The following is a 19,930-nucleotide window of genomic DNA, read 5'->3' as shown; positions in this document are numbered from 1 at the left end:
TTTTATTTCACAGATGAGGAAATTGAGGCCCAGGGGATCTAAAGTGACTTGCTTAAGGTGTGCTGGATCTCCTGTCAGGCAGTTTGGTTCCAGAGTCTGTGTCATTAGCCCAGGCACTGGGCCTCCTCTCTGGGGCTCTTCCCTCTGAAGACACCATTATATCAGGAAAGGAGCCGTGATGACATTCAGGACAATATTTATTTTGATTACACATAGTTTTACTGCCCTCCCCCAGCCCCCACAGCCCTGTTTTTACAGGGAGAGCATAAATAAAGAGAAACGAACTGAATTGAGAGAATTTGATTAGAATTTTCTTCTTGTACTCGAATGTGAATACTTAAGGATATATCCTCCTCTTCAGGAATCATTATCATTGCCCTTTTGGAATTTTTTGGATCAGGAATATAATGCAGTTTGGAATGCCATCATCTAATATCATGTTCCTTTTTTTATTTTCCTTCTGTTAAAAAAAATAGAAGTGCTCTCTGTATGTCTGAAAAGTATTTTATAATGTTTAATCCAAAGAAAGAGACCTGTTTCCCTCCCTCAAATCCTCCAGTTAACCACTGACATGAACTTGGTGATCTGAATTTTATTATTTGTCTGCATTTCTGTACAGTTTTACTATCCCCCAACGGTGTATAGTATTATGTGTTTTTAAACTTCAGATAGATAGTATTGTATGTATTTTGCAACATACGTTTTTTCACTCCTTATCACTTAATCATTGTGGTTTCCTCCGTTGCATTTCATCAGAGTAGGTATGTACATATCTGTGTAGTTCATTTCTTTTCACGGTGATATGCTCTGACATTTCAGGGCTAGACCACATTTTATTTCCCCTTTGCTCTGTTGCTAGACCTTTCGGTTGTTTCCTTTCTTTCCTTCGTTTGTCCTTCCAAATATTAGCATAAGTGTTCCTGACCGTCATCCCTTGTGTCCTTCCATTGTTGACACTGTAGTCATCCTTGCTCTCCTTTTTCTTTGCTCTGTATATTTTTCCTAGCTCCGCTTTCCTCCAGTCTTGTCATTGTTTGACTTAAGGTTCTGTCTTAGTTGTAGTGCAAAACCACAGTGGATGCTTTTCCTTTAAAGTTCTTTTTAGTAACTTTTAATCAACCTTGTTTGACTTTCTTCGCTTTTCTTTTTTTGTTCCTACCATATTATACCTAATATTTCATTTTAAGTTTCATAAATGACTGTAGGGATAATTCATATGTGCCCTTCCCCTTGGGAAATTTTTGTGAATCTACTTTTGATTTGTCCAGTTCTGCATTTTAGTGCTTGTTTAAATACTTTTTCTCTAAAATGTGCTCGTTTCCATTGTCATTTGGTGAGTCGGAAGATGGACTCGGAGTTAAGATGGCTTGGATTTGAGTCCCGGCTCTACTTCTTATTAGCTCTATGACCTTGGGCAGCTTGTTTAACCTCTCTGTGACTCCATTGCTTCTTCTGTGAAATAGGGATCATAATAGAATCTACCTGTAGATTGTTATAAGGATTTATATGAGGTAAGTGTCTGTACACAGTCAGCACTTAATAAATGTTAACTATTTTAACTGTATTTAGAGTATGCAATATATTCTAAGTTATCCACTTTTTAAAAAATGTTTTTAATTATTTTTGAGACCGAGGGAGACAGAGCATGAGCAGGGGAGGGGCAGAGAGAGAGAGAGAGAGAGAGAGAGAGAGGGAGGGAGACACAGAATCTGAAGCAGGCTCCAGGTTCTAAGCTGTCAGCACAGAGCCTGATGCGGGGCTCGAACTCATGGACTGTGAGATCATGACCTGAGCTGAAGTCGGCCGCCCAACCGAGTGAGCCACCCAGGCGCCCCTATCCACTTTTTATTATTGCCTTCTCTTCTGAAGCAGCATTATTATCTTTGCATATACAAATATACTTCAAAGAAACGTCTAATGTATTGTAACCTTTAGTTAGGGGAGACTGAGAAGAGATATTGTAAATAGGAGAAAATTGAGAGGGACATTACCTAGTTTATTTTAACACTAGTAATTTAGGATTTATCTTGTGCTTTCATTTTCTAGAAATGTATATAAAGCACATTGAAATAGGTTGACATAGTGTACTTCTCATTCAAGTAACTTAACAAGAGTCCCCTCTTGTTTTAAATACCTTTTGTGATATGACCTTGATAATGATTTAGGTGGCATTCCTAAATACATTAATTATCCTATATCATCAACTCTGCTGTGGAGTGGAGAAGGAATCATTGCCAAGCATGTGTATAAAACTTGCTATGTAAATTTGAGGTGGTTCCTTAACCTTTCTAAGCCTTTCATTTCAGTTTCTCTAACATAAATATTTTAATGAACATAAATATTTTAATTCTCCCTCACGGAGTTATTGTGAGCATTAAGGGAGACAACAGATGGTAGTTCAGGGCACACACTTGACCTCCTGTGTTAGTTGCTTGCCTTCTCTGTCTTCTCTTTTTCTCCAGTTTTTTCTTCTTCTTCCACCTTCCTTTCTCTGCTTTTGAATTGATATACAAAAGTCTGCATATATTTAATGTATACAGTTGGAGTTTCTACATACATACACCTATGTAACCGTCACCCCAATCAAGGTAATTAATATATTTATCACTTCCAAAAATTTCCTTGTGCCTCTTTGTCTTTTGTTTTGTTTTGTTTTTCTGTGTCCTTCAGGAGTAGTTTTTTGGTAAGCAATAACGAGATATTATGACTCCAGTGTGTGAGAGAATCCATCATATAATAAAAGTGTACGTCATTTAAAGAGGAGTAGGAACTTTTTCTTAAAGACAAGAATGTTCAAGCTGTAGGAAGATACGCACGAGATGTGGTTAATGTTGAGTGAGCCATGCAGAGGTCAGAATGGTTGTGTTTGGCCAGGGCGTCCAGGGAAAGGTCAGCTGAGCAAAAGGAGACATAAGTTGGATTTGAAGAAAGAGTTGAGTTTGAGTTTGGTGCACAGATGGGACGTCCAAGGCAGTTGGGGAAGAGCAGGGCTGGCAGATAGAAAGGGAACTAGGAAAGCTGTGTGGATAAATCACAGCCCAGGGGGAAGCACAAAACAGAGGGTGGAAAAACAAAACAATTAAGAGCTTGTGAAACTTTATTCATTGATTCTTTCAATTGAGAAAATAATTGCTGAATGAATGGAAGGTTCTAGGAGTAGGAGGGAGACTGTGCAACCAGCAAATGAGGAGGATCATGTGGGCTCTGAGTTGTTGCAGGAAGAGCATTGGGGGTCTGGCCCAAGATGTTTCCAACCCTGTCACCATGGCTGCTGATGTGCACTGGCCATATCGTGCCTGGCGGTGTGGTGTTTTCCACACCAGTTAGCCTTTCTGGAGTTCAGTTTCCTTGTTTGTAATCCTTTCTTGCTCAGTAGCGTTATGATCTTCTCCATCAGCGTTCTTTTTCTTCACCTTCCTTTCCTCTTCTTCCTCTTGTCTCAGGATTTTTGTTATCTGTGCCCTGTTTCTTTCTTTGGTTTCTTTGAGATTTTATTAGTTTGCTTTGTGCATTTCTGTGTGTTCATTTTATGTGTTTACTACTCGGAATTCGCTGGGGTATTTGCATGGGTTTTATTAGATAGTAACTATGCTGATTGCTGAAATAGATAGCTCTTAACCTTTGAATATTATTTCAGTTCTAAATTGATTTTGTGGAAATGTAATAGAGTTCATTTTTCTTCACTGATGTTTCTTCTGATGTTCTGTAAAATATTCAGTATCATTTTGGCCAGCATTATAAAAAGTTCTTCAACCATATAGGTTTCTTATTCTGGACCTTGTAGTAATCCTCATTCTGGACCTTGACTTTTTTTTTTTTTTTTTTTTTTTTTTTACTGTAACAGTGAAACAACCAGGACCCTGAATTCCCATTCAGGACCATTGATCTCTGGACTTGAAACCTCCTGTTGAGTTTTTAAAAAAAAAAAAAAAAATTTTTTTTTAATGTTTATTTTTGAGAGAGAGAGAGAGCGTGAGCAGGGGAAGGGCAGAGAGAGGGAGACACAAAATCCAAAGCAGGCTCCGGGGTCTGAGCTATCAGCAGAGCCCTATGTGGGGCTTGAACCCATGAACCACAAGATCATGACCCGAGCCGAAGTCAGACACTTAACCTAACTGACTAAGCCACCCAGGCACCCCTGAGTTTTTTCTAAGATGAAGCATGGAGTTTATTTTAGTTCATAGATGACCAGAATAAACCACAATTAATCTTAGAACTGTATTTGACATAATTTTAATGTAAACAGAATTAACATTAATTGAAATTATACCACATGGACCATAATACGTGTGTCATTTTTTTACATATCCATAGTGAGTATTTTCCTAAGTCATTTTCCTTTTGAATTGTAACTCCTGGTGTTGCTGACATGCTAGAGTTTAAGAATTTGTCTTCATCATTTACCCTGAAACTAAGCCTTTCTTTGTAGACTGTATGCTTTTTTAGACAGCATAGCACTCTCTTTAGAAATTCATAGTGTTTGGTTTGTGTGTCATTTACTGAGGCATAAAAGGAATTCCTGTTTTATCTAGTAGCATCTTGAGGTGGGAGCATTGTGAGAGGTGGCAGCTGGCTAGGAGCTTGGTGTGAGGTCAGGGAGGGAGCTCATGGGACCCCAGGTGTAAGGAAGGAGATTGGCCTGGAGAAAAGGGTGACGAAAGGCTTGAGCTTTGGGACCACACTGTTACTTGAATCCCCAAATCTAGTTTTGTCTCATTTTTATGAGCGCAGCAAACTCCTTAACCTCTGAGCTTCGGTTTCTTTCGGATAAGGATGAGTCTTTCTTGTCGGGTCCTTGTGTTCCAGGTGTGTCTGCAACCCATCGCTAGGGTGCAGGAAGAAAAGTTTAGAAACTTTACTTCTTTTTAAGAATTTCTATGTTTTATGCATGATTTGTAGTATTTACGGTATGCTAGGACAGTAGTACATACACCCAGCATTAAAGGTACACGTGTTTGGAATACCAGTAGCTTTTACCAAAAGGGGCTTGTTGTGATCCTTCAAGTTTAGAGACTGAACTCTTAGACTGAAGCTAGGTCGGGGCTTGGAGGCTTATTAGTTTGAGGCGGCTTCAGAGATGAATCGAGTTTGGGAAGAGTTTCAGGAGCTTCGGTTAATGGGCTCTGGGAAGTGAATTGAAGGGTATTGGGTTTCGGGAGCATGTCTCTGCAAGTTCATTTGAAAAGTGGTGCACATGGTAAAACTGGCATGTGTAATGATTTGAGTTAGTTTCTGAAGTCTTAAAACTGTATCTTTTTACACCATATCGTGTTAGAAGACTACATGGTAGAAGTTTGGATGGATCTAACCCAGAAACACGAGTCAGTATTAAGGAATTGCTCTTGATGCGTTGATAGTTTACCCAGGTAACTGAGAGCTGACTGCACGGATGTTTGAGTTAATAGTGTTTGTTTGTATTGTATGATTTCAGTGGACAGGCAGGTTCACTGTAGGTGATTAATTATAGCTTTGTATTTCTTGTTACTGATTGATTTCACATTGGCTTCATGAAATAATAAATGCGTTTGTTATCTTGCCGGGTAAGTCTGGAACGTGATGTGTTTCTTTGGGGCTCCTTAGGGGACAGTAGCTGTGTTTAATGTATCCCTGCGCTAGAAAGAAAGCTCTGTGAGGACAGGTATATTTTTGTGTTTTATCTACTGATGCACACCCAGTGCCCAGCATATAGAAGTAACTCATATTTTGTTGCATGAATTAGTGTTTGCATCCCGGCACAGTAAAGGATGTGAGATAGGGTCTATTAAATTGAGTTGAGAGACTTGAACATAACACCAGAAAAATTTTGGAAGGCCAACAACCTGACCCAAAATGACCAGTATATGCTTATTAGTGGGAGCTCAGGAATTCTGAAAGAGCGGACTTAACTGTTGATAAAATATGCATTTGAATAGCTAGCTGGTTGAGTAATATGTACGGATTATAATTTAGAAATTTCCTGATAAGGAAGATGAGAAAGTGTGATAGATTGTCTCAGGCCAGGCCAAGTACTTGAGCCTTAATATTATATCTACTTGTTGCCTTCTCTGTAGCCTTTGACACTCCTGACAGTGTCCTTATTGACCTTCATTGTCTGCCCTTGGTTTGTAGAACTGTGTTCTTATTTTTTTTTAAATTTATTGTTTAATTTACATCCAGTTAGTTAGCATACAGTGCAACAAATGATTTCAGGAGATTTCTTAATGCCCCTTACCCATTTAGCCCATCCCCCCTCCCACAGCCCCTCCAGCAATCCTGTTTGTTCTTTATATTTAAGAGTCTCTTCTGTTTTGTCCCCCTTCCTGCTTTTTATATTCTTTTTGCTTCCCTTCCCTTATGTTCATCTGTTTAGTATCTTAAATTCCTCATGTGAGTGAAGTCATATGATATTTGTCTTTCTCTCACTTGACTAATTTCCCTTAGCATAATGCCCTCCAGTTCTATCCATGTAGTTGCAAATGGCAAGATTTCATTATTTTTGATTGCCGAGTAATACTCCAGTGTGTGTGTGTGTGTGTGTGTGTGTGTGTGTGTGTGTACACATCACATCTTCTTTATCCATTCATCTGGACATTTGGGCTCTTTCCATACTTTGGCTATTGTCAATAGCGTTGCTATAAGCATTGGGGTGCATGTGCCTCTTCGAAACAGCACACCCGTATCCCCCTAGTAGTGCAATTGCTGGGTTGTGGGGTAGTTCTATTTTTAGTTTTTTGAGGAACCTCCATACTGGTTTCCAGAGTGGCTGCACCGGTTTGCATTCCCACCAGTAGTGCAAAACCGTTCCCCTTTCGCCACATCTTCCTCAACATCTGTAGTTGCCTGAGTTGTTAATTTTTAGCCATTCTCATAGGTGTGAGGTGGTATCTCATTGTGGTTTTGATTTGTATTTCCCTGATGATGCATGATATAGAGCATTTTTTCATGTGTCTGTTCGCCATCTGAATGTCTTTGGAGAAGTGTCTATTTGTGTCTTTTGCCCATTTCTTCACTGGGTTATTAAGTGTCTGGGTGTTGAAATTGATAAGTTCTTTATAGATTTTAGATACTAACCTTTTATGTGATATGTCATTTACAGTTATCTTCTCCCATTCCATCGGTTGCCTTTTAGTTTTGCTGATTGTTTCCTTTGCTGTGCAGAAGCTTTTTATTTTGAGGAGGTCCCGGTAGTTCATTTTTGCTGGCTTCCCTTGCTTCCGGAGATGTGTTGAGTAAGAAGTTGCTGTGGCCGAGGTCACAGAGGTTGTTGCCTGCTTTCTCCTCGAGGATTTTGATGGCTTCTTGTCTTATGTTTAGGTCTTTCATCCATTTTGAGTTTATTTTTGTGTATGTTGTAAGAAAGTGGTCCGGGTTCATTTTTCTGCATGTCGCTGTCCAGTTTTCCCAGCACCACTTGCTGAAGAGTCTGTCTTATTCTATTGGATATTCTTTCCTGCTTTGTCAAAGATTGGTTGGCCATATGTTTGTGGGTCCATTTCTGGGTTCTCTATTCTGTTCCATTGATCTGAGTGTCTGTTCTTATGCCAGTACCATACTGTCTTGATGATTACAGCTTTGTAATAGGTCTTGAAGTCTGAGATTGTGATGCCTCCAGCTTCGGTTTTCTTTTTCAAGATCGCTTTGGCTATTCGGGGTCTTTTCTGGTTCCATACAAATTTTAGGATTGTTTGTTCTAGCTCTGTGAAGAATGCTGGTGTTATTTTGGTAGGGATTGCTTTTTTTTTTTTTTTTTTAACCTTTCTAACTGGCTTTTGTGGCGTCTGTCCTTATAGGTGAATATACTATTTTTGAGGGATTTCATGGTTTGGACTCTAATGCGGGTAGGGTCAGTGATGACTCTAAAATCCACATGTACACCTACAGCTCTGTTGGGAGCCCCAGTCCTATATTTCTGACAAAAATCTTGAATATCTCTCCTGGTCATTCCCACACACTTCGTATCCAGCCCTGTCCTCGTGCAGTCTCCCATGTGGCTGCTTTTCCTCTCATTTCCTCATGTCTAGTACAAGTCACCCGACGTTCTAGAAGTGTTGATGCTAATCTTCCACGATTAATCTTCACATCCCCCATATCCTATTGGCTTTACTTGAGAAAAATCTCTACAGTTAATCCTTCTTCTGTAACTATTGCCCTAAACTTTGGACCTCTTTGTCCTTCACTTGGGCTATTCCAGTAACTTCATACCTGGAATCCTTTATGGTTTCTTTTCTGTGATAGCCCAAGGAATCATGATAAAACAAACTGGATCAACCAACTGCTTTGCTTAAAAAACCCACCTCATTCTATCTGCTACCTGTTTCTATATTTCATTTTCGCTTCTAGCTTCCCTCATTTTCTGTGTTGCATCTGTCAAGCCACTTGGGATTACTCATTCTGTATTTGTTCATGCCTCTGTGTGTTAGACAGGAAGGGAGGGGGGATGAGTCAGCACAGAGGGGTCAGTGTAGCTGTCTGTGGGACCGAGGAGGACCTCACAGAGAGGCTTCAACTCAATCTTGAAGGACAAGTTTACTTTGGCAGGCTTTTTAGCGTCTCTTAATTCTCGCAAATTCTCTTAATTCGACTCCAGTTTTAAGTTCTGGAGAGAATATTCTCGGATCAACACGTCCATGTGTTTGATACGGGCCTCCTAGCTCATAGGCTGCTGGGTCCCTGTGAATGTCACGTTTGCTGTGGTTCTCTGGGGTACACACAGGAGCGGAGCGGTGTCACACAGTTCGGACAGAAGCAGTGTTTCTCTTCGCAAAAGTTGCAGGCCAGGCACTGGGCTGTGCAGGCTGCCTTGCTAGCACGGGAGAGGATTCCGTAATCAGAAAAAAGACTTAGAAACAAATCCTTTTTGGGACGTGGCAACTGTGGAGGAGAGGGATTGCCTGGCTGATTGTTTGCTTCTCGGATCTGCCCCTCAGCTTTCTAGGACTTAAATCCAGCCATTGGCTCAGTTCTGAGTTTTCTTTAATGCTGCTTAATTTATTGAATAATCTTTTAACCACTGCTCTGAAATACTGCCATTGTCAAATATCAAAATCCAGTGACTGTTTCTGGTTTTAAAATTCTGTGCCAGAATAGTTAGCGTTCCTTTTGACGTCTAACAGGGCAAGTATGTACCAAGTATTCTTGTTCTCACGTTTTATTAGCAAATCTTAAAAGGTTTTCTTCTAAGATACACTTTGGAACTAGTATCAAGTAATCATACAAAACAAACAAGTAACAGAGTCCTACCAGGATTTTGATTGGGATTGCATTTGGTTTATAGGTTAGTTTTGGCAGAATTATAATGATCTTTGCTACCCAGGAACTGACTGGTCTGTTTTTGAATTTAGTGTCCATCAGTAGCATTTTATACATGTGTGCATGCATACACTCATATGTTTAAGTAAGGTGTTGTGTGCATGAGGTATTTGAAAGTTGCTTTATTGTTGTGGCTAAGATCTTTTCTCTTTTCATGATCTTCTTTTTTTAAGTAAACTCTACCCCCAACCTGGGGCTCGAACTCATGACTCCAAGATCAAGTGTTGCATGCCATACCGACTGAGCCAGCAGGTGCTTCCCTCATTCCATTTTCTAACTGGTTACTAGAGGTATATAGAAAAACCACAGACTTTTATTATTTACCTAGCGTCCAGATATCTGGGTGAATTCTGTCTGGATAGTTTTCGAATGATTCTTCTGGATTTTCTTGTCAGACCGGCAATGATCTACAAACAGTGAAGGTTCTGTTCTCCTTTTCCAGTACTCCTGCTCCTCATTTCTTTTCTTCACCGTTGCACTGGCTAAGCTGCAGTGCTGGGCTCAGAGAAAGGCAGTGAGAGCTACAAATATGAGCCACATACATGACTTTAAATTTCCGGTAGACATAGTAAATAGAGTAAAAAGAAGCAAGTAATTTTAATATGTTTTATCTAATCAGTGTATAGTCGTGCCCCCTGAGCTGAGTTTCGCTGTCCGTGGTTGTACTTACCCGTAGTCAACCATGGGATGCTCCTGCCCCTGACCTGTCCTCGGAGGGCAGTGGGAGCTGGAGGCTGCCTCTCTTCCACACCTCTCTTCATCTGATCCCTTAGGCATTTGATCGTCTCACATCATCACAAGAAGGGGGAGTGCAGTATAGTGAGATGTTTTGAGAAAGATTGCATTCACATAGCTTTTGAAAATTAAGTTTTTAAATCTTAATTCCAATATGGTCAACGTAACTTTCATTACAGCATGTTGTTGTAATTGTTCTATTTTATTCGTTGTTGTTGTTAAAGAAGACAGTTCAACCATTCGAGTTGAAGACCTAATTCGTTTTATTAAATGATTCACAAATCAGGCAGCATCCCCCCTAGCAAGGAGCGGGGAGCGCCAGGGAGTTGTACCTAATGGAAGATTTGTTTTTAACGTGACTGACATGATCGCACTTTTACCTCCTACTTAAACTGCTAATGGAGGGGCACTGGGTGGCTCTCAGGTCATGATCTCACTGTTTGTGAGATCGAGCCCTGTGTTGGGGCTCCATGCTAACAGCGCAGAGCCTGCTTGGGATTCTCTCTCACTAGTCTCTCTGCCCCTCATCGCTCTGTGTCTGGAAAAATAAATACATAAACTTAAGTAAAAATAAAAATAAGCTGCTAGTCTAGAGGATGATAACAGAATTCTGCTGTGTAATACAAAAGTATGTTTGGTCTTTGTCCCCACTGCTGGTACCCGGCTCCTAAGACCCTTAAAGTTTCCCTGAATGATAGGAATCTTTTGTTATTCATAAACACTCCCTTTGATCACACCTGAGTTTATGCTAATGAATGACTTAGGGCGTGGGGGGGGGGGGTCTCTAGATAGCCTCAGGATGGGGCTGATCACCCCAGAGACCCAGTGATTAGAGGGTTTAAACCTATAGACCCACACGTTGACCTCTGAGGAGGAGTGAGGGGCCGGAGATAAAAACTCTTGAACAATGAAATCGGTTACGCTTCCGGGTTCACCGGGTGGGTGAACAGCCGGTGCTGGGAAGGTGGCGCACCTGGAGAGGGTTTGGAAGTTTCCTGTGTCTCTCCCTCCCCCTATACCTTACTACATGTATCTCTTCCATTTAGCTGCTCCTGAGCTGTTATTCTTTATGATAAACCACTAAACATAAGTAATGGGTGTTCCTGAGTTCTGTGAGCCATTCTAGCAAATTATTGAACCTGAAGAGGGCATTGTGGGAATCCCTGATTTATAACCAGCTGGTGACTCATGACTAGCAAGTGGGGAATACTCTTGTGAGACTAAGCCCTTAACCTGTGGGATGTAGCTCTTGTAAAATAGTACAAAACCGTCGGTCAATTCTAGCTTTAATAAAATTGTCTTTGAAACTACTATCAAGGGGCACCTGGGGGGCTCAGTGGGTTAAGCATCCAACTTCAGCTCAGGTCATGATCTCACGGTTTGTGGGTTCGAGCCCCGCGTCAGGCTCTGTGCTGACAGCTAGAGCCTGGAGTCTGCTTCGATTTCTGTATCTCCTTCTCTCTCTGCCTCTCTCCAGCTTGCACTTTTGTCTCTGTCTCTCTCTCAAAAATGAATAACACATTAAAGAAAAAAAAAAACTATCAAAATAGTATATGCACATGGTGGAGGACTTTTTAAAGTAATTTCTTAGCAGAGTTTGTTTGCAGAATAAGTTTCTTAAGTCTTTGCCTGTCTGGAAATTTCTTTATTCTAAATGCAGCTAATGAGGAATTTAGCTAGGAGTACAGTTCTAGATTTAAAATTCATTTCCCTCAAAACTTTGAAGGCATCCTTGACAGCATTTAAGGCCCGTCTCATAATCCCAGGCTGCTCCCTCTTCTCCAAACCCTTAATTTAATCACATCTACAAAGATGCTTTTCCTAAATAAGGTAACATTTACAGGTTCCAGGGATTAGGGGCTGATACCTGTGGGGTCATTTATCAGCCTGCTTTTGTAGGTACTTAGGAGTTCCTGAATACCCCTGCGCTTCTGTAGATGCTGTTACTACAGCCTGTCGTGTCCTCTCTCGTCTCTTTTGCCAAAGATAATGTGGATCAACTATGTTCTTAGCCAGCCTTCCTTGACCTTTTCCCCCTCCTGGACAGAGGATTGCATTTGTCTGTTCTCTTAATACAGCCCGTGGACTTACCCAGCAGTTTTGGCCACGTCAGGCCTGTTTGTCGTTTCTGTCTCTGCCACAGGAGTGGGAACTTTCTGAGTACCGTGGGCACATTTCCAGAATGGGAAGCATTAGGTATGGAGCCGAGTAGGCATTCACTAAATATTTGTCGAGGAGATTCAACATTTATTAAGGGCCAATTAAATACTGTGACCTGTCACGTTGGACCATTTAATTAACAAAACAAAATAGGGTAAAGTAAGTGCACATGTGCCAGGATTTCTCCAGGGCAAATTTTTTTAGAAGGGATTTGCTAGGTCATAGGAACTTACATCTTCAGCTTTGTCTGGGTGCTGCCAAGTTGCTCTCCGAAGTGGCTGCACTTCCCCCAACAAAGCCAAGAGAAGCTTGTTTCCTATATCCTTGCCAAGGCTTGTGATGTGTTTTTTTAATTAAAAAAATTCAATAGGGGGAAATGATAATGTTTTTATTTGTGTTTCTTTGATAACTAGTGGGGCTGACTATTTCATATTTGATGGACATTGAGGTTTTTTTTCATGGATATTAATAGCCTGTTTTTTCTGCTGAGTTGTCCTGTATTTATAGAAATCCAAATATTGTGGATATGAATTGTTTATATGTTGTTGTCCTTATTTACATATGGATAAACTGGCACAAGAAATAGCAGGTAGATTTATAAGATTCCCCCCCAACCCCCGAAGGATAGATGGGTGAATAAATGAATGATTTGTCTAAAGTCATAGCTAATGAGGAACAGAGTGGGGATTTTGGACCCAGGGATATCTGGTTTTAAGACCTATTCCTTTTTTTAGTATCTCTGGCTGCCTTACAGGGAATGAGGAAATTAATAAACCGTTAGTTAGCTCTTACAGGCTCTGTGAGTTTAGGCTGATGTTAAAATATTTCTTTAATGACTATGATGACTGCAAATCTATTTGCTTCACAAGCAATTGAGCAAATCACTGAAATAATGGATAAAAGTGTTGTATACACAGTGAAATACTGTTTATAGGTTTATTTTTGCAGAGAGATGGAGAGACAGAGCGTGAGCAGGGGAGGGGCAGAGAGAGAGGGAGACACAGAATCTGAAGCAGGCTCCACGCTCCGAGCTGTCAGCACAGAGCCCAACTTGGGGCTCGAACCCACGAGCCTTGAGATCATGACCTGAGCTGAAGTCGGATGCTAAAACGACGGAGCCACCCAGGCGCCCCGAGACTTTTTTTTTTTTTGAGCAGTTTCAGATTTACTGCAAAATTGAGCAGAGGGTTCAGAGATTTTCCTGTAAACCCCCAGCCCTCACGTATGCACAGCCTTCCCCATTATGAGCAATCCCACACCAGCATAGTACATTTATTGTAGTCAGTGAACCTAGACTGATAAATCGTTGTCAAAGACCTTATTTTACACTGGGGCTCTCCCTTGGTGTTGTACATTGCATGATGTTTTGACAAATATGTAATGACACGTGTCTATCTGCTGTTACAGCATCCAGAGTGGTTCCACCACCGTAAAAATCCTCAGTGCTCGGCCTCTTCATGCCGCCTTCCTTTCGGCAACCTTTTAGTGTCCCAGTAGCTTTTCCTTTCCCAGAATGTCATAAATTTGGAATCCTACAGTATGTAGGTAGCTTTTTGAGATTGACGTCGTTCACTTAGTAATATGCATTTAAATTTCCTCTGTGGCTTTTCATGGCTTGATAGCTTATTTCTTTTTAGTGCTGAGTAATATTCCATTGTCTGGATGGACCACAGTTTATCCATTCACCTACTGAAGGACATCTTGCTTACTTCCAGGTTTGGCAATTATGAATAAGGCTGCTATAAATGTTTGTATTTGTTTTTTGTCTTTTGTTTTTCTTTGACACATAAGCTTTCAACTCATGTGGGTAAATATCAAGGAGGCTCAGTTGCTGGATCATATTGTAAAGAATATGTTAGTTTTGTAAGAAACTGCCAAACTTGTCTTCCAGAGTGGCCGTTCATTTCGCATTCCCACCAGCAGTGAACGAGTTCCTCTTGCACCATATTGCCAACATTTGGTGATGTTAGTATTTGGGATTTTGGCCATTATGATAGGTGTGTGGTAAGAAACCATATGCTTTTTTCAGTGATAAAATGTCATTTGCTAGTGTGATAGATGGTGTTTTCAGAAAAAAACCCACAAATTTTTCTGTGGGTTTTTGGAAGTAAAAATATTTCTAGGAAAAGGCTGGTATTTGGCTCCGATTAACTAGACCGCAAGTAGTAATGTTTGTCTATGTGTGTTTTGACAGATCTTGAAGGAAAGGCACATACCTTGAAGGCACTAACACGTCCTACCGTTGTCAACTGGTAAAATGTTAATTTTTTAATTATAAAATATTTCTCTTAGGCATAAAATGTATTAAGTTAAAATCAAGTGTGTATAAACGGTCTAAGAGAAAAATGTTTATTAATTCTTCCCATTTTGTGATTGTAGAATAATGAAAATTAGAAGGTAGCTTTCCTACTAATTTTAAGTCAGTACAAACCCATTGGAATATTAAGCCATGTTATTCACCGATATTACTGATTTTCCTTTTCTCAGTTTAATTTCATTTAAGTATCTGTGTGAATTTGAACTCAGTAGCCTCTTCCAACGTTTTTTTATTTATTTTTGGGACAGAGAGAGACAGAGCATGAACGGGGGAGGGGCAGAGAGAGAGGGAGACACAGAATCGGAAACAGGCTCCAGGCTCCGAGCCATCAGCCCAGCGCCTGACGCGGGGCTCAGAGCCTGACGCGGGGCTCGAACTCACGGACCATGAGATCGTGACCTGGCTGAAGTCGGACGCTTAACCGACTGCGCCACCCAGGCGCCCCAGTAGCCTCTTTATTTTGTGAAGTTTAGCACTGATTAGAGTGGTATTATTTCAATATGTGGTAGTCATTTTTTTATTATTTTTAAATTTTTTAATATTTGCTTTTGAGGGACATAGAGCGTGCAAATGGGGTAGGGGCAGAGGGGGACAGAGAATCTGAAGCAAAATCACAAACCATGAGATCATGACCTGAGCCGAAGTTGGACGCTTAACCAACTGAGCCTCCAGCCAGGTGCCCCATGACAGTCATTTTAAATTTGTGTTAGTGTTATTTTAAATTTCTAAGTGGATATTTTAACAGAAGTTGTAGGTGCTAGGCCAGGAAAACGGCTGTGGGCTTTTTGTTCACCTGCAGTTAAGTTCTGCACGTCACTTATAGTTGTGATGGGATAGAATGTAGAATGTTTTATTTTTTTCCTTACTGTGGTTTCTGAAGTGAATTAGGTTTTTGAAATTTTGGGGCAAGAATTTGGGGATCCAGTGAACTGAAAATTTTCATCGTAAAAGTAAAATTGGATAGAACTGTTAAAAGGAATAGTCTGTGTTGATAAAATGCTTTGAGAATATAAAAGCAATAAGCATTTTTATCAGTTAGAATCATGCTGGTTGATATTTATTTATCTTGTTTCAGAAGATCATTTCAGAGTCTTTGCTCCTTCCCCCCAAAATCTTTGTCTATATCGGCCAAACTTACTGATTTTTATGTTATCTACTGATTTTAAAAAGAATCCAAACAGGGCACCTGGGCGGCTCAGTCGGTAAAGCGTCCGACTTCAGCTCAGGTCATGATACCACAGCTCGTGAGTTCGAGCCCCACGTCGGGCTCTGTGCTGACAGCTCAGAGCCTGAGCCTGCTTTGCATTCTATGTCTCTCTGTCTCTCTGATCTTCCCCTGCTCGCACTCTGTCTGAAAAATAAATAAACGTTAACAATTTTAAAAAAGAATTCAAACAAATAGTATGTCTGTTATTAAAAGCTAAACAGTATAGGAGTGTGTAAGTAGCAGATAAGTTTGCTGTTCCCGTGGTTCTTTTGCAAGGGTGTTATCCCTTACCAATTTGGAGTGTGTCCTTCTAGACCTTTCATGTGCATATCCAAGATTAGCATCTTTTAATGAAGCAGGTGTGATGGAAAAAGGAATATTCCATGCCCATTGATGTGCCTTCACTTTATTTTAGACCTTTCTTTGCCTACAGTTTCTTGAGTGGTGTACTTGGCCGCATGAGGAGTGCTTTGAACTAAGTAAATGTCAGAACACGGTAGGAATCTCTGCAGATTCCTTTTAGTGATTAGTGGGTTTTGGAAACTCCAAACTTTGAATTTCTAGCTAAGAATGGGTCAACAGAATTCAGATTTACAATGAAATTGAAATCGCACATATAATTCACTGTGTATTAAGCGATGGGTATTAAATAGTAAGGCATTTATATAAATGACTACAGTTAGTATTGCCTTTATAGAGGCTCAGCTGGATGGGGTCAATGGGGAAGTGATTTTAGAGTTTAAGTATCTATTTGGGGGATAGGAAAAAAGTGCTGTGGCAAAGGGACAAAAGTAATTTTGTCTCTCATAATGTTGCCTAGACTTGATCAGGTACCCAAAAAGGGAAAGGACATTTGCCGTTGTATACAGGTTAAGTATATTGTGAAGTAAAAGGAACGTCCCAGACGGTTTTGGGGAACCCAGTGTCTTGAATTCTAAAACTTAGAACTCCTCCATGTCACATTGGCAACTGCACATATTCAGAAGGCCTGTGACTTCAGAAATGGTGTAAAAATTGAACTGATTCACATGCAGAGATGTCCAGAGTGTAGTTGTTAGATTACAGTGTTTTATTTATACTCCTTAAAAAATCTGGAAGAGCAGTTTGATTACAGAGTTTTATCTTAATGCTGTTTATTGGTTAGGGACACCTGGGTGGCTCACTCGGTTGAGCATCAGACTTTGGCTCCGGTCATGATGTCATGATCTCGAGGCTTGTTAGTTCGAGCCCCTCATCAGGCTCTGTGCTGACAGCTTGGAGCCTGGAGCCTGCTTCGGAGTCTGTGTCTCCCTCCCTCTCTGCCCCTCCCCCACTTGTGCTCAGTGTCTGTCTGTCTCTCAAAAATAAACATTAAAACATTTTTTTAAATTTAAAGATAAAAAGGACATGTAGAATTTGAAAGAGAACATTAACATAGAATTGGGCAAAAGTAAATTTAGAGCCATTACTGTAGCTATTATCTAGTGTTTTAAATCTATTATAGATGCTCAGCAAGTTCATTATTCTTATTGATTTATTTTTTTAATGTGAAATTTATTATCAAATTGGTTTCCATAAAACACCCAGGGCTCATCCCAACAGGTGCCCTCCTCAGTGCCCATCACCCACTTTCCCCTCCCTCTCACCCCTACCAACTGTCAGTTTATTCTCAGTTTTTAAGAGTCTCTTATGGTTTGGCTCCCTCCCTCTCTAGCTTTTTTTTTTTTCCTTCCCCTCCCCCATGGTCTTCTGTTAAGTTTCTCAGGATCCACATAAGAGTGAAAACATATGGTATCTGTCTTTCTCTATATGGCTTATTTCACTTAGCATCACACTCTCCAGTTCCATCCACGTTGCTACAGAGGGGCATATTTCATTCTTTCTCCTTGCCAAGTAGTATATATATTGATTTTAAAAAGTGTATTCTGTCAGTGATTCTAGTAATTTACATTTAAATACTTTCTAGTAATTTATATTTAAAAATTTTTCTTTTCTTAGTGTTCATTTTTTCAGAGTGAGAGCCTGAGCGGGGGAGGGGCAGAGTGAGCGGGGTCAGAGGATGTGAAGTGGGCTCCGTGCTGATGGCAGTGAGCCCGATGCAGGGCTCCAACTCATGAACCGTGGTATCATGACCTGAGCTGGAGTCGGACGCTCAACCAGCTGAGCCACCCAGGTGCCCCTCTTTAAATATTTCCTAGACTAGACGAGTTCTGATGGACTTCAGGACTTCATCTCTCATCCTAATGATCCAGTGTTACCCGTTCAGATGGTAGCAGAGAGAGCTATCTGCGTGTAGCCATGCAGTAGGGAGGAATCATTCAGAATAGTGTCATTTGTACGTGAAGGTGATCTAGATTTGAAGTTTGGAGGGAGGTGCGGACAGCAGCAGGTGTGCGGCTTGTTGTGGCTTAGCAGGAAAAGGCTTCTTTGAGTTGGGCCAAGTATTTCTCTTAACGGTTGAAGGTAGATTCCTTTCTCTTGTGCCTTCTATTTTTGTTGTTGTTTTATTTTTTATTTTTTTTAAATTTGCATCTAAATTAGTTAGCATCTAGTGCGCCAATGATTTCAGGAGTAGATTCCTTAGTGCCCCTTCCCCATTTAGCCCATCCCCCCTCCCACAACCCCTCCAGCAACCCTCAGTGTGTTCTCCGTATTTAAGAGTCTCTTCTGGTTTGTCCCCCTCCCTGTTTGTATATTATTCTTGTTTCCCTTCGCTTATGTTCATCTGTTTTGTCTCTTAAAGTCCTCATAGGAGTGAAGTCATATGATTTTTGTCTTTCTCTGACTGACTAATTTCAATTAGCATAATACTTCCAGTTCCATCCACGGAGTTGCCAATGGCAAGATTGCATTCTTTTGGATTGCCGAGTAATACTCCATTGTATATATACACACCACGTCTTCTTTATCCATTCAACCATCGGTGGACATTTGGGCTCTTTGCATACTCTGGCTACTGTTAATAGTGCTGCTATAAACATGAGGGGGGGTGCATGTGTCCCTTCGAAACAGCACAGCTGTATCCCGTGGATAAATGCCCAGTAGTGCAACTGCTGGGTCGCAGGGTCGTTCTATTTTTAGTTTTTTGAGGAGCCTCCATACTGTTTTCCAGAGTGGCTGCACCAGCTTGCATTCCCACGTGCCTTCTATTTTTAAAACAACAGTTTAGGTTTTGACCACGTGTGGAAAAGCTGCAGAGGCCAGAAAGCTGGGCACACTGGCGAATGGAGGAGAGGGAAGACTACTCTTTATCTTCATAGCTTTAATTTTGAAACTTCTTGTTTGAGAAAAGCTTCCTTAGGGGTAAAATAGGCGGTTTATAGGAAGAAGAACATTTATGTAAAGAGCTAAAAAAGGAAACATAGAATGAGATCATATGAATAAAATGAAATATAGTGAAAACTAAGTATTGACTATAGGAAGTATTGCATATTTAAACCTTATTCTTAGCTCTTTAATGTTTAGATAGTACAAATAATGAAGTTGATCTCATGTTGGTTGGTGTAATGCAGGTTATTTATCCTGTAGTTCCATATTTCCACGACTTATAGGTTTCTTCTTAGTATTATTTGCTTTTTCTTAAGTTTGTTTTTAACTGATATGGCAAGGTAAGGGCTTTTGGGTTGAGGGGAATGAAGGAAAAGATAAGCAAATAGGTAAAGAATCTTACTGAATCATTTATAAATCTTTGAAATTAAAATGTATAGATTGGGTAGACTTAGTGTAGATTAAAATTATCTTGAAAATCTTAATTTTGACACTTTAATGTCTTGACATTCTCAAAGGCTAAACTTTCCTGAGCTGCCTCTTCTCAAACACGCATACTTTATTTTGCTGATTTTATGCACATTTGCTTTTGCCGACATATTTCACATGTTTGCAACTATTTAGCCTCTGGCTTTTGAATTTTCTTTAATTTTGTGTTCTATTCTTATTGTAGCGAAGAAAATAGTTAAGTTCAAAAGTGAAGTTGTTAACTGAACCAGCAACCAATCCACTCGCTCAGATTTAGGTTAATGTAATACTCAGTGAAATGCTTAGCTGGATTGGGTTGAAATTGCTAAGACCCTCAAGTACCGACCAGCCGAGCTGATGTTATTATATAATCTAATAGTTTAGGGTCTCCTGAAATATTTATATAGGTGGCTCTCATTAACCATTTTGGAGATAATTGGAATAAGTAAGGAATTAGCACTCAAAGGAGTACATGGTCCTATTTAATATTGTTCTAATATGGTCCGGGC

The 19,930-nt window shown here is 40.3% G+C and overlaps 1 protein-coding gene across 4 annotated transcripts in view; it reads left to right on the top strand.

Annotated features, from left to right (window-relative positions):
* ACSL3 (acyl-CoA synthetase long chain family member 3) overlaps nucleotides 1-19,930 on the top strand; it is a 76,619-nt gene that overhangs the window by 4,792 nt on the left and 51,897 nt on the right. For 3 of the 4 annotated variants that reach the window (XM_019445791.2, XM_019445794.2, XM_019445793.2), the window contains exon 2: nucleotides 14,378-14,435. The exons of the other annotated variant lie outside the window; for it this stretch is intronic. The gene's annotated coding sequence lies outside the window, so the exon portion shown is untranslated. The remainder of the gene's footprint in view (nucleotides 1-14,377; nucleotides 14,436-19,930) is intronic. 4 annotated transcript variants of the gene reach the window in all.

The sequence above is a fragment of the Panthera pardus genome, unplaced genomic scaffold, assembly GCF_024362965.1.
Source record: "Panthera pardus isolate Hobbes unplaced genomic scaffold, ASM2436296v1 HiC_scaffold_10, whole genome shotgun sequence".
In the NCBI taxonomy this organism is placed as follows: domain Eukaryota; kingdom Metazoa; phylum Chordata; class Mammalia; order Carnivora; family Felidae; genus Panthera; species Panthera pardus.
Note: the sequence above shows the minus strand (reverse complement) of the source record. Positions and strands in the feature narration are given on the sequence as shown.